Source organism: Pimephales promelas, chromosome 13 (assembly GCF_988280905.1).
Source record: "Pimephales promelas chromosome 13, fPimPro1.hap1.1, whole genome shotgun sequence".
Taxonomy (NCBI): domain Eukaryota; kingdom Metazoa; phylum Chordata; class Actinopteri; order Cypriniformes; family Leuciscidae; genus Pimephales; species Pimephales promelas.
In genome coordinates, this window is record NC_142781.1 from 7138824 (window position 1) to 7148871 (window position 10048).

The following is a 10048-nucleotide window of genomic DNA, read 5'->3' on the forward strand; positions in this document are numbered from 1 at the left end:
TTTTTAATATACGTGCTGAAATTCGCAACAAATTTTTTGGACTATTGAAATTAGGTGAGGGCAATTGTACCAAAGAGCTGTAGGCAGACTGCCATTCCGAATGAGCTCTTATCTGTTGTTTGTGGAATTTAAACAGCTTGTCACAATGCTTGCAGGAAAGATTATGGGATGGAGCCATTTTCGAAAAAGCACATATCTTACATAAGGAGGTTTCTGTAGTGTAGTGGTGATCACGTTCGCCTAACACGCGAAAGGGCCTCGGTTCGAAACCGAGCAGAAACAGCAATTGGCTTTTGGCAGAAAATTTAAACTGTTTGCCACAACAGGAGGGCTCAGCTCACTTTTCCTTTGTACACTTTTTAACAAGCCTGCACCAGAAGATTTCTGTCTGCACATAAAGGGCTTGTTTCCGTAGTGTAGTGGTTATCACGTTCGCCTCACACGCGAAAGGTCCCCAGTTCGAAACTGGGCGGAAACTGTGGATGGTCTTTGCTAACATTTTTCAGTGGTTTTCTGTTGAGCAGGTCAGAACACTTGCAGGGCGATTTGCGGTGTAAATTCTTTAGAAAAGGACTAAAACAAAACAAATGACTATTGAAGTTTCCTGTAGAGTAATAAAAAATGTTTAGTCTGCCAACAAAAATAGCAGCTTTTTGCCATTTTAAGGACAGTGGGCAGTCTATCGTTTCAGTCGCTTTTGAACAAGCGTACGCTAAAAGAGGTCGGACTGTCTTCCAAGATAAGTTTCCGTAGTGTAGTGGTTATCACGTTCGCTTTACACGCGAAAGGTCCTCAGTTCGAAACTGGGCGGAAACAAGTAAAGGGGTTTTTAATATACGTGCTGAAATTCGCAACAAAGTTTTTGGACTATTGAAATTAGGTGAGGGCAATTGTACCAAAGAGCTGTAGGCAGACTGCCATTCCGAATGAGCTCTTATCTGTTGTTTGTGGAATTTAAACAGCTTGTCACAATGCTTGCAGGAAAGATTATGGGATGGAGCCATTTTCGAAAAAGCACATGTCTTACATAAGGAGGTTTCTGTAGTGTAGTGGTGATCACGTTCGCCTAACACGCGAAAGGGCCTCGGTTCGAAACCGAGCAGACACAGCAATTGGCTTTTGGCAGAAAATTTAAACTGTTTGCCACAACAGGAGGGCTCAGCTCACTTTTCCTTGGTACACTTTTTAACAAGCCTGCACCAGAAGATTTATGTCTGCACCTGAAGGGCTTGTTTCCGTAGTGTAGTGGTTATCACGTTCGCCTCACACGTGAAAGGTCCCCAGTTCGAAACTGGGCGGAAACTGTGGATGGTCTTTGCTAACATTTTTTCAGTGGTTTTCTGTTGAGCGGGTCAGAACACTTGCAGGGCGATTTGTGGTGTAAATTCTTTAGAAAAGGACTAAAACAAAACAAATGACCATTGAAGTTTCCTGTAGAGTAATAAAAAATGTTTAGTCTGCCAACAAAAATAGCAGCTTTTTGCCATTTTAAGGACAGTGGGCAGTCTATCGTTTCAGTCGCTTTTGAACAAGCGTACGCTAAAAGAGGTCGGACTGTCTTCCAAGATAAGTTTCCGTAGTGTAGTGGTTATCACGTTCGCTTTACACGCGAAAGGTCCTCAGTTCGAAACTGGGCGGAAACAAGTAAAGGGGTTTTTAATATACGTGCTGAAATTCGCAACAAAGTTTTTGGACTATTGAAATTAGGTGAGGGCAATTGGACCAAAGAGCTGTAGGCAGACTGCCATTCCGAATGAGCTCTTATCTGTTGTTTGTGGAATTTAAACAGCTTGTCACAATGCTTGCAGGAAAGATTATGGGATGGAGCCATTTTCGAAAAAGCACATATCTTACATAAGGAGGTTTCTGTAGTGTAGTGGTGATCACGTTCGCCTAACACGCGAAAGGGCCTCGGTTCGAAACCGAGCAGAAACAGCAATTGGCTTTTGGCAGAAAATTTAAACTGTTTGCCACAACAGGAGGGCTCAGCTCACTTTTCCTTTGTACACTTTTTAACAAGCCTGCACCAGAAGATTTCTGTCTGCACATAAAGGGCTTGTTTCCGTAGTGTAGTGGTTATCACGTTCGCCTCACACGCGAAAGGTCCCCAGTTCGAAACTGGGCGGAAACTGTGGATGGTCTTTGCTAACATTTTTCAGTGGTTTTCTGTTGAGCAGGTCAGAACACTTGCAGGGCGATTTGCGGTGTAAATTCTTTAGAAAAGGACTAAAACAAAACAAATGACTATTGAAGTTTCCTGTAGAGTAATAAAAAATGTTTAGTCTGCCAACAAAAATAGCAGCTTTTTGCCATTTTAAGGACAGTGGGCAGTCTATCGTTTCAGTCGCTTTTGAACAAGCGTACGCTAAAAGAGGTCGGACTGTCTTCCAAGATAAGTTTCCGTAGTGTAGTGGTTATCACGTTCGCTTTACACGCGAAAGGTCCTCAGTTCGAAACTGGGCGGAAACAAGTAAAGGGGTTTTTAATATACGTGCTGAAATTCGCAACAAAGTTTTTGGACTATTGAAATTAGGTGAGGGCAATTGTACCAAAGAGCTGTAGGCAGACTGCCATTCCGAATGAGCTCTTATCTGTTGTTTGTGGAATTTAAACAGCTTGTCACAATGCTTGCAGGAAAGATTATGGGATGGAGCCATTTTCGAAAAAGCACATGTCTTACATAAGGAGGTTTCTGTAGTGTAGTGGTGATCACGTTCGCCTAACACGCGAAAGGGCCTCGGTTCGAAACCGAGCAGACACAGCAATTGGCTTTTGGCAGAAAATTTAAACTGTTTGCCACAACAGGAGGGCTCAGCTCACTTTTCCTTGGTACACTTTTTAACAAGCCTGCACCAGAAGATTTATGTCTGCACCTGAAGGGCTTGTTTCCGTAGTGTAGTGGTTATCACGTTCGCCTCATACGTGAAAGGTCCCCAGTTCGAAACTGGGCGGAAACTGTGGATGGTCTTTGCTAACATTTTTTCAGTGGTTTTCTGTTGAGCGGGTCAGAACACTTGCAGGGCGATTTGTGGTGTAAATTCTTTAGAAAAGGACTAAAACAAAACAAATGACCATTGAAGTTTCCTGTAGAGTAATAAAAAATGTTTAGTCTGCCAACAAAAATAGCAGCTTTTTGCCATTTTAAGGACAGTGGGCAGTCTATCGTTTCAGTCGCTTTTGAACAAGCGTACGCTAAAAGAGGTCGGACTGTCTTCCAAGATAAGTTTCCGTAGTGTAGTGGTTATCACGTTCGCTTTACACGCGAAAGGTCCTCAGTTCGAAACTGGGCGGAAACAAGTAAAGGGGTTTTTAATATACGTGCTGAAATTCGCAACAAAGTTTTTGGACTATTGAAATTAGGTGAGGGCAATTGTACCAAAGAGCTGTAGGCAGACTGCCATTCCGAATGAGCTCTTATCTGTTGTTTGTGGAATTTAAACAGCTTGTCACAATGCTTGCAGGAAAGATTATGGGATGGAGCCATTTTCGAAAAAGCACATGTCTTACATAAGGAGGTTTCTGTAGTGTAGTGGTGATCACGTTCGCCTAACACGCGAAAGGGCCTCGGTTCGAAACCGAGCAGACACAGCAATTGGCTTTTGGCAGAAAATTTAAACTGTTTGCCACAACAGGAGGGCTCAGCTCACTTTTCCTTGGTACACTTTTTAACAAGCCTGCACCAGAAGATTTATGTCTGCACCTGAAGGGCTTGTTTCCGTAGTGTAGTGGTTATCACGTTCGCCTCACACGTGAAAGGTCCCCAGTTCGAAACTGGGCGGAAACTGTGGATGGTCTTTGCTAACATTTTTTCAGTGGTTTTCTGTTGAGCGGGTCAGAACACTTGCAGGGCGATTTGTGGTGTAAATTCTTTAGAAAAGGACTAAAACAAAACAAATGACCATTGAAGTTTCCTGTAGAGTAATAAAAAATGTTTAGTCTGCCAACAAAAATAGCAGCTTTTTGCCATTTTAAGGACAGTGGGCAGTCTATCGTTTCAGTCGCTTTTGAACAAGCGTACGCTAAAAGAGGTCGGACTGTCTTCCAAGTTAAGTTTCCGTAGTGTAGTGGTTATCACGTTCGCTTTACACGCGAAAGGTCCTCAGTTCGAAACTGGGCGGAAACAAGTAAAGGGGTTTTTAATATACGTGCTGAAATTCGCAACAAAGTTTTTGGACTATTGAAATTAGGTGAGGGCAATTGTACCAAAGAGCTGTAGGCAGACTGCCATTCCGAATGAGCTCTTATCTGTTGTTTGTGGAATTTAAACAGCTTGTCACAATGCTTGCAGGAAAGATTATGGGATGGAGCCATTTTCGAAAAAGCACATATCTTACATAAGGAGGTTTCTGTAGTGTAGTGGTGATCACGTTCGCCTAACACGCGAAAGGGCCTCGGTTCGAAACCGAGCAGAAACAGCAATTGGCTTTTGGCAGAAAATTTAAACTGTTTGCCACAACAGGAGGGCTCAGCTCACTTTTCCTTGGTACACTTTTTAACAAGCCTGCACCAGAAGATTTCTGTCTGCACCTGAAGGGCTTGTTTCCGTAGTGTAGTGGTTATCACGTTCGCCTCACACGCGAAAGGTCCCCAGTTCGAAACTGGGCGGAAACTGTGGATGGTCTTTGCTAACATTTTTTCAGTGGTTTTCTGTTGAGCGGGTCAGAACACTTGCAGGGCGATTTGTGGTGTAAATTCTTTAGAAAAGGACTAAAACAAAACAAATGACCATTGAAGTTTCCTGTAGAGTAATAAAAAATGTTTAGTCTGCCAACAAAAATAGCAGCTTTTTGCCATTTTAAGGACAGTGGGCAGTCTATCGTTTCAGTCGCTTTTGAACAAGCGTACGCTAAAAGAGGTCGGACTGTCTTCCAAGTTAAGTTTCCGTAGTGTAGTGGTTATCACGTTCGCTTTACACGCGAAAGGTCCTCAGTTCGAAACTGGGCGGAAACAAGTAAAGGGGTTTTTAATATACGTGCTGAAATTCGCAACAAAGTTTTTGGACTATTGAAATTAGGTGAGGGCAATTGTACCAAAGAGCTGTAGGCAGACTGCCATTCCGAATGAGCTCTTATCTGTTGTTTGTGGAATTTAAACAGCTTGTCACAATGCTTGCAGGAAAGATTATGGGATGGAGCCATTTTCGAAAAAGCACATATCTTACATAAGGAGGTTTCTGTAGTGTAGTGGTGATCACGTTCGCCTAACACGCGAAAGGGCCTCGGTTCGAAACCGAGCAGAAACAGCAATTGGCTTTTGGCAGAAAATTTAAACTGTTTGCCACAACAGGAGGGCTCAGCTCACTTTTCCTTGGTACACTTTTTAACAAGCCTGCACCAGAAGATTTCTGTCTGCACCTGAAGGGCTTGTTTCCGTAGTGTAGTGGTTATCACGTTCGCCTCACACGCGAAAGGTCCCCAGTTCGAAACTGGGCGGAAACTGTGGATGGTCTTTGCTAACATTTTTTCAGTGGTTTTCTGTTGAGCGGGTCAGAACACTTGCAGGGCGATTTGTGGTGTAAATTCTTTAGAAAAGGACTAAAACAAAACAAATGACCATTGAAGTTTCCTGTAGAGTAATAAAAAATGTTTAGTCTGCCAACAAAAATAGCAGCTTTTTGCCATTTTAAGGACAGTGGGCAGTCTATCGTTTCAGTCGCTTTTGAACAAGCGTACGCTAAAAGAGGTCGGACTGTCTTCCAAGTTAAGTTTCCGTAGTGTAGTGGTTATCACGTTCGCTTTACACGCGAAAGGTCCTCAGTTCGAAACTGGGCGGAAACAAGTAAAGGGGTTTTTAATATACGTGCTGAAATTCGCAACAAAGTTTTTGGACTATTGAAATTAGGTGAGGGCAATTGTACCAAAGAGCTGTAGGCAGACTGCCATTCCGAATGAGCTCTTATCTGTTGTTTGTGGAATTTAAACAGCTTGTCACAATGCTTGCAGGAAAGATTATGGGATGGAGCCATTTTCGAAAAAGCACATATCTTACATAAGGAGGTTTCTGTAGTGTAGTGGTGATCACGTTCGCCTAACACGCGAAAGGGCCTCGGTTCGAAACCGAGCAGAAACAGCAATTGGCTTTTGGCAGAAAATTTAAACTGTTTGCCACAACAGGAGGGCTCAGCTCACTTTTCCTTGGTACACTTTTTAACAAGCCTGCACCAGAAGATTTCTGTCTGCACCTGAAGGGCTTGTTTCCGTAGTGTAGTGGTTATCACGTTCGCCTCACACGCGAAAGGTCCCCAGTTCGAAACTGGGCGGAAACTGTGGATGGTCTTTGCTAACATTTTTTCAGTGGTTTTCTGTTGAGCGGGTCAGAACACTTGCAGGGCGATTTGTGGTGTAAATTCTTTAGAAAAGGACTAAAACAAAACAAATGACCATTGAAGTTTCCTGTAGAGTAATAAAAAATGTTTAGTCTGCCAACAAAAATAGCAGCTTTTTGCCATTTTAAGGACAGTGGGCAGTCTATCGTTTCAGTCGCTTTTGAACAAGCGTACGCTAAAAGAGGTCGGACTGTCTTCCAAGATAAGTTTCCGTAGTGTAGTGGTTATCACGTTCGCTTTACACGCGAAAGGACCTCAGTTCGAAACTGGGCGGAAACAAGTAAAGGGGTTTTTAATATACGTGCTGAAATTCGCAACAAATTTTTTGGACTATTGAAATTAGGTGAGGGCAATTGTACCAAAGAGCTGTAGGCAGACTGCCATTCCGAATGAGCTCTTATCTGTTGTTTGTGGAATTTAAACAGCTTGTCACAATGCTTGCAGGAAAGATTATGGGATGGAGCCATTTTCGAAAAAGCACATATCTTACATAAGGAGGTTTCTGTAGTGTAGTGGTGATCACGTTCGCCTAACACGCGAAAGGGCCTCGGTTCGAAACCGAGCAGAAACAGCAATTGGCTTTTGGCAGAAAATTTAAACTGTTTGCCACAACAGGAGGGCTCAGCTCACTTTTCCTTTGTACACTTTTTAACAAGCCTGCACCAGAAGATTTCTGTCTGCACATAAAGGGCTTGTTTCCGTAGTGTAGTGGTTATCACGTTCGCCTCACACGCGAAAGGTCCCCAGTTCGAAACTGGGCGGAAACTGTGGATGGTCTTTGCTAACATTTTTCAGTGGTTTTCTGTTGAGCAGGTCAGAACACTTGCAGGGCGATTTGCGGTGTAAATTCTTTAGAAAAGGACTAAAACAAAACAAATGACTATTGAAGTTTCCTGTAGAGTAATAAAAAATGTTTAGTCTGCCAACAAAAATAGCAGCTTTTTGCCATTTTAAGGACAGTGGGCAGTCTATCGTTTCAGTCGCTTTTGAACAAGCGTACGCTAAAAGAGGTCGGACTGTCTTCCAAGATAAGTTTCCGTAGTGTAGTGGTTATCACGTTCGCTTTACACGCGAAAGGTCCTCAGTTTGAAACTGGGCGGAAACAAGTAAAGGGGTTTTTAATATACGTGCTGAAATTCGCAACAAAGTTTTTGGACTATTGAAATTAGGTGAGGGCAATTGTACCAAAGAGCTGTAGGCAGACTGCCATTCCGAATGAGCTCTTATCTGTTGTTTGTGGAATTTAAACAGCTTGTCACAATGCTTGCAGGAAAGATTATGGGATGGAGCCATTTTCGAAAAAGCACATGTCTTACATAAGGAGGTTTCTGTAGTGTAGTGGTGATCACGTTCGCCTAACACGCGAAAGGGCCTCGGTTCGAAACCGAGCAGACACAGCAATTGGCTTTTGGCAGAAAATTTAAACTGTTTGCCACAACAGGAGGGCTCAGCTCACTTTTCCTTGGTACACTTTTTAACAAGCCTGCACCAGAAGATTTATGTCTGCACCTGAAGGGCTTGTTTCCGTAGTGTAGTGGTTATCACGTTCGCCTCACACGTGAAAGGTCCCCAGTTCGAAACTGGGCGGAAACTGTGGATGGTCTTTGCTAACATTTTTTCAGTGGTTTTCTGTTGAGCGGGTCAGAACACTTGCAGGGCGATTTGTGGTGTAAATTCTTTAGAAAAGGACTAAAACAAAACAAATGACCATTGAAGTTTCCTGTAGAGTAATAAAAAATGTTTAGTCTGCCAACAAAAATAGCAGCTTTTTGCCATTTTAAGGACAGTGGGCAGTCTATCGTTTCAGTCGCTTTTGAACAAGCGTACGCTAAAAGAGGTCGGACTGTCTTCCAAGTTAAGTTTCCGTAGTGTAGTGGTTATCACGTTCGCTTTACACGCGAAAGGTCCTCAGTTCGAAACTGGGCGGAAACAAGTAAAGGGGTTTTTAATATACGTGCTGAAATTCGCAACAAAGTTTTTGGACTATTGAAATTAGGTGAGGGCAATTGTACCAAAGAGCTGTAGGCAGACTGCCATTCCGAATGAGCTCTTATCTGTTGTTTGTGGAATTTAAACAGCTTGTCACAATGCTTGCAGGAAAGATTATGGGATGGAGCCATTTTCGAAAAAGCACATATCTTACATAAGGAGGTTTCTGTAGTGTAGTGGTGATCACGTTCGCCTAACACGCGAAAGGGCCTCGGTTCGAAACCGAGCAGAAACAGCAATTGGCTTTTGGCAGAAAATTTAAACTGTTTGCCACAACAGGAGGGCTCAGCTCACTTTTCCTTTGTACACTTTTTAACAAGCCTGCACCAGAAGATTTCTGTCTGCACATAAAGGGCTTGTTTCCGTAGTGTAGTGGTTATCACGTTCGCCTCACACGCGAAAGGTCCCCAGTTCGAAACTGGGCGGAAACTGTGGATGGTCTTTGCTAACATTTTTCAGTGGTTTTCTGTTGAGCAGGTCAGAACACTTGCAGGGCGATTTGCGGTGTAAATTCTTTAGAAAAGGACTAAAACAAAACAAATGACCATTGAAGTTTCCTGTAGAGTAATAAAAAATGTTTAGTCTGCCAACAAAAATAGCAGCTTTTTGCCATTTTAAGGACAGTGGGCAGTCTATCGTTTCAGTCGCTTTTGAACAAGCGTACGCTAAAAGAGGTCGGAATGTCTTCCAAGATAAGTTTCCGTAGTGTAGTGGTTATCACGTTCGCCTCACACGCGAAAGGTCCCCAGTTCGAAACTGGGCGGAAACTGTGGATGGTCTTTGCTAACATTTTTCAGTGGTTTTCTGTTGAGCAGGTCAGAACACTTGCAGGGCGATTTGCGGTGTAAATTCTTTAGAAAAGGACTAAAACAAAACAAATGACCATTGAAGTTTCCTGTAGAGTAATAAAAAATGTTAAGTCTGCCAACAAAAATAGCAGCTTTTTGCCATTTTAAGGACAGTGGGCAGTCTATCGTTTCAGTCGCTTTTGAACAAGCGTACGCTAAAAGAGGTCGGACTGTCTTCCAAGTTAAATTTCCGTAGTGTAGTGGTTATCACGTTCGCTTTACACGTGAAAGGTCCTCAGTTCGAAACTGGGCGGAAACAATTAAAGGGGTTTTTAATATACGTGCTGAAATTCGCAACAAAGTTTTTGGACTATTGAAATTAGGTGAGGGCAATTGTACCAAAGATCTGTAGGCAGACTGCCATTCCGAATGAGCTCTTATCTGTTGTTTGTGGAATTTAAACAGCTTGTCACAATGCTTGCAGGAAAGATTATGGGATGGAGCCATTTTCAAAAAAGCACATGTCTTACATAAGGAGGTTTCTGTAGTGTAGTGGTGATCACGTTCGCCTAACACGCGAAAGGGCCTCGGTTCGAAACCGAGCAGAAACAGCAATTGGCTTTTGGCAGAAAATTTAAACTGTTTGCCACAACAGGAGGGCTCAGCTCACTTTTCCTTGGTACACTTTTTAACAAGCCTGCACCAGAAGATTTCTGTCTGCACCTGAAGGGCTTGTTTCCGTAGTGTAGTGGTTATCACGTTCGCCTCACACGCGAAAGGTCCCCAGTTCGAAACTGGGCGGAAACTGTGGATGGTCTTTGCTAACATTTTTTCAGTGGTTTTCTGTTGAGCGGGTCAGAACACTTGCAGGGCGATTTGTGGTGTAAATTCTTTAGAAAAGGACTAAAACAAAACAAATGACCATTGAAGTTTCCTGTAGAGTAAT

General features: G+C 42.9%; 26 non-coding genes across 26 annotated transcripts; all 26 read left to right on the top strand.

Moving 5' to 3' along the window:
* Window positions 1-209: 209 nt before the first annotated feature.
* On the top strand, window positions 210-282 carry trnav-aac (transfer RNA valine (anticodon AAC)). The gene has a single exon. It is a non-coding gene; the product is annotated as a tRNA-Val (tRNA).
* A 123-nt stretch (window positions 283-405) lies between these two features.
* trnav-cac (transfer RNA valine (anticodon CAC)) lies at window positions 406-478 on the top strand. The gene has a single exon. It is a non-coding gene; the product is annotated as a tRNA-Val (tRNA).
* Window positions 479-743: 265 nt separating this feature from the next.
* On the top strand, window positions 744-816 carry trnav-uac (transfer RNA valine (anticodon UAC)). The gene has a single exon. It is a non-coding gene; the product is annotated as a tRNA-Val (tRNA).
* Window positions 817-1570: 754 nt separating this feature from the next.
* Window positions 1571-1643, top strand: trnav-uac (transfer RNA valine (anticodon UAC)). Its single transcript has one exon. It is a non-coding gene; the product is annotated as a tRNA-Val (tRNA).
* A 219-nt stretch (window positions 1644-1862) lies between these two features.
* Window positions 1863-1935, top strand: trnav-aac (transfer RNA valine (anticodon AAC)). The gene has a single exon. It is a non-coding gene; the product is annotated as a tRNA-Val (tRNA).
* Window positions 1936-2058: 123 nt separating this feature from the next.
* Window positions 2059-2131, top strand: trnav-cac (transfer RNA valine (anticodon CAC)). Its single transcript has one exon. It is a non-coding gene; the product is annotated as a tRNA-Val (tRNA).
* Window positions 2132-2396: 265 nt separating this feature from the next.
* Window positions 2397-2469, top strand: trnav-uac (transfer RNA valine (anticodon UAC)). Its single transcript has one exon. It is a non-coding gene; the product is annotated as a tRNA-Val (tRNA).
* Window positions 2470-3223: 754 nt separating this feature from the next.
* trnav-uac (transfer RNA valine (anticodon UAC)) lies at window positions 3224-3296 on the top strand. The gene has a single exon. It is a non-coding gene; the product is annotated as a tRNA-Val (tRNA).
* Window positions 3297-4050: 754 nt separating this feature from the next.
* On the top strand, window positions 4051-4123 carry trnav-uac (transfer RNA valine (anticodon UAC)). The gene has a single exon. It is a non-coding gene; the product is annotated as a tRNA-Val (tRNA).
* Window positions 4124-4342: 219 nt separating this feature from the next.
* On the top strand, window positions 4343-4415 carry trnav-aac (transfer RNA valine (anticodon AAC)). Its single transcript has one exon. It is a non-coding gene; the product is annotated as a tRNA-Val (tRNA).
* A 123-nt stretch (window positions 4416-4538) lies between these two features.
* Window positions 4539-4611, top strand: trnav-cac (transfer RNA valine (anticodon CAC)). The gene has a single exon. It is a non-coding gene; the product is annotated as a tRNA-Val (tRNA).
* A 266-nt stretch (window positions 4612-4877) lies between these two features.
* On the top strand, window positions 4878-4950 carry trnav-uac (transfer RNA valine (anticodon UAC)). Its single transcript has one exon. It is a non-coding gene; the product is annotated as a tRNA-Val (tRNA).
* A 219-nt stretch (window positions 4951-5169) lies between these two features.
* trnav-aac (transfer RNA valine (anticodon AAC)) lies at window positions 5170-5242 on the top strand. The gene has a single exon. It is a non-coding gene; the product is annotated as a tRNA-Val (tRNA).
* A 123-nt stretch (window positions 5243-5365) lies between these two features.
* On the top strand, window positions 5366-5438 carry trnav-cac (transfer RNA valine (anticodon CAC)). Its single transcript has one exon. It is a non-coding gene; the product is annotated as a tRNA-Val (tRNA).
* Window positions 5439-5704: 266 nt separating this feature from the next.
* Window positions 5705-5777, top strand: trnav-uac (transfer RNA valine (anticodon UAC)). The gene has a single exon. It is a non-coding gene; the product is annotated as a tRNA-Val (tRNA).
* A 219-nt stretch (window positions 5778-5996) lies between these two features.
* trnav-aac (transfer RNA valine (anticodon AAC)) lies at window positions 5997-6069 on the top strand. The gene has a single exon. It is a non-coding gene; the product is annotated as a tRNA-Val (tRNA).
* A 123-nt stretch (window positions 6070-6192) lies between these two features.
* On the top strand, window positions 6193-6265 carry trnav-cac (transfer RNA valine (anticodon CAC)). The gene has a single exon. It is a non-coding gene; the product is annotated as a tRNA-Val (tRNA).
* Window positions 6266-6531: 266 nt separating this feature from the next.
* trnav-uac (transfer RNA valine (anticodon UAC)) lies at window positions 6532-6604 on the top strand. Its single transcript has one exon. It is a non-coding gene; the product is annotated as a tRNA-Val (tRNA).
* A 219-nt stretch (window positions 6605-6823) lies between these two features.
* Window positions 6824-6896, top strand: trnav-aac (transfer RNA valine (anticodon AAC)). Its single transcript has one exon. It is a non-coding gene; the product is annotated as a tRNA-Val (tRNA).
* Window positions 6897-7019: 123 nt separating this feature from the next.
* On the top strand, window positions 7020-7092 carry trnav-cac (transfer RNA valine (anticodon CAC)). The gene has a single exon. It is a non-coding gene; the product is annotated as a tRNA-Val (tRNA).
* Window positions 7093-8184: 1092 nt separating this feature from the next.
* On the top strand, window positions 8185-8257 carry trnav-uac (transfer RNA valine (anticodon UAC)). Its single transcript has one exon. It is a non-coding gene; the product is annotated as a tRNA-Val (tRNA).
* Window positions 8258-8476: 219 nt separating this feature from the next.
* On the top strand, window positions 8477-8549 carry trnav-aac (transfer RNA valine (anticodon AAC)). Its single transcript has one exon. It is a non-coding gene; the product is annotated as a tRNA-Val (tRNA).
* Window positions 8550-8672: 123 nt separating this feature from the next.
* On the top strand, window positions 8673-8745 carry trnav-cac (transfer RNA valine (anticodon CAC)). Its single transcript has one exon. It is a non-coding gene; the product is annotated as a tRNA-Val (tRNA).
* Window positions 8746-9010: 265 nt separating this feature from the next.
* trnav-cac (transfer RNA valine (anticodon CAC)) lies at window positions 9011-9083 on the top strand. The gene has a single exon. It is a non-coding gene; the product is annotated as a tRNA-Val (tRNA).
* A 557-nt stretch (window positions 9084-9640) lies between these two features.
* Window positions 9641-9713, top strand: trnav-aac (transfer RNA valine (anticodon AAC)). The gene has a single exon. It is a non-coding gene; the product is annotated as a tRNA-Val (tRNA).
* Window positions 9714-9836: 123 nt separating this feature from the next.
* On the top strand, window positions 9837-9909 carry trnav-cac (transfer RNA valine (anticodon CAC)). The gene has a single exon. It is a non-coding gene; the product is annotated as a tRNA-Val (tRNA).
* The last annotated feature ends 139 nt before the right edge of the window (window positions 9910-10048 follow it).